A 2,020-nucleotide genomic window follows, 5' to 3' on the forward strand; every position below is an offset into this window, starting at 1 on the left:
ACATCGCTGACACAAAGGTCAGGCTATGTGAACAAAAGTGAGCAGAAGGGACATTTTTCATTCAGACTCTAAAGGAAGCTTTGGATGAACAAGCACGTTTCACTCATTTTTTTTTTTACTTGTAAATCTAAATCTGATTTTATCCAATCTTGTTGATGCAAAAAGAGTCATTATGAAACTTTTTATAACAACCAGAACCTCAGTAAATTTCAATGTACTGTGATGCAGACTGCAACACGAATTAGAATTAGAGAAGAAAAAAATGCTTGTGGCACCACTTAATTTGTGAAACGATTTAATAAGTGTCATTTTGTCTTGGTGATGGTGCTGCCCCTCTGCAACTGTGGTGGGGGGAGTTGGCATGGTAACCCTGGACAGTAGAGGCCAAGAGGCAGATGTAGAAAGCTGCTGCATCGCTTAGCTGCAGGCTTTATTCTGCATAGCATATTAAGTAAACATCATCTTGTTTGATAAATTGTTTTACAGTATCTATTATAACTGTGGCACCAACTAACCCAATATTGAATAAACCCATTGAAATATAATTTATCAATTATTCTTAACAGGTTTTTAGCCTATTTGTGTTTTTTATCTATTTTAACTTTTTAAAGACTGTAACTTTTTTGTGAGCCTAACAGCAACAGAACACAGACTTTATTTGTTCTCCTGATCATTTGTACCCCACTAAAGTGCAATGTGGACATTCATTGCTAATAATCGTGGTTTGAGGACACACACATCTTTATTGTACATATTGCTTCAATGTGTGTAATAACTAATAATTTGGAGGGAATAAAAGAAAAACATTTTCTATCATGAGTTTGGGCAGCATAACAAACCACTCACATTAGGTCATCCCAGTGCTGCCGCCATATGACAGTACTGACTAGCATTTGGACCCCACACTCTTCCATAAGAGGAGCCTCATTAGAAAATGAGCCTCATTAGAATCCATGCTTTTATATATATCGTATTATAATTTTGTCCACACTGGAATGATTTTAAAGTTCAGATAATTTTATTCGTAACTTTTTGAGCATTTTTTAAAAACTTGTGAAAGTTGGAAAAGAAAACTGCACAACAGCAGTTGAACAAAATGAATATCTATTTTGCATACATGTGTGTGTGTGTGTGGGGGTGTGTGTGTGTGTGTGTGCGCAGGAGTAAGAATCTCTTCATCTAACATCAGTAGGACCATTTCAGTGGTGTACCTTGGAGCTATGACAATTTGGATGAGTAAACATAAAAGGAAAAGAATTGTTTGAATAATAAGCAAACCTAATAATCAATATGGACGCACACAGGCAAAAGCCAATACACACAGCAACAGCAGCTGGTTTTGAACACTATAAAATAGAGCCCGGGTGCTCAAATTCGGGCCTGGAGTGCTGGTGTCCAGGGACTCTTAAATGTCTCTCCCTGGTCCCACACAACTGAATCAAATAGCTGAATCACCTGCTGAGACCTCAGTCAATTTTTCCAGAGTCCTGCTAAGGGCCTAATTGTTTCACTCAGGGTGCTCATGTGAAAAAGTTCCCTCCCTGGAGAACTGGTCTTGAAAACTGATTTAATCATGAGAATAACAAATAAAATACATAAATGACACACAGGTACACACTATAAAAAGGGTAATGCTAGCTAGTTTAGGAAAACAAAAACAATGGTGGATGATAAATAATGAGAGCTTGTTCTTCTCTGTTGCTACAAACAAGTGAAGCATGAGAGAAAAGTCAACACACTGCACTCCTCCTGCTGAGCTGCTCCTACGTGCTCATCCAGGGGAGTGAATACTGCATTTTGATAATAAATTAGCGCAAAATGAAATTATAAAAATAAATTCGCTCAATGGAAACAAGTAAATTTTTTCAATAAAAAGTTTTTGCAGTAGAACGAAGTGGCTTTTCAGCCGTTTCAAAATCTGTGTATTTCACAAAACTACAATGGAAACATTTTTTTTTCAACTGAAAAAAAGCAAAAGAAAAAAAAAACAAAAGGTTCCTTAAAAAAATAAAAAAAAAAA

This window comes from Poecilia formosa, unplaced genomic scaffold, assembly GCF_000485575.1.
Source record: "Poecilia formosa unplaced genomic scaffold, Poecilia_formosa-5.1.2 Scaffold1237, whole genome shotgun sequence".
NCBI lineage: Eukaryota > Metazoa > Chordata > Actinopteri > Cyprinodontiformes > Poeciliidae > Poecilia > Poecilia formosa.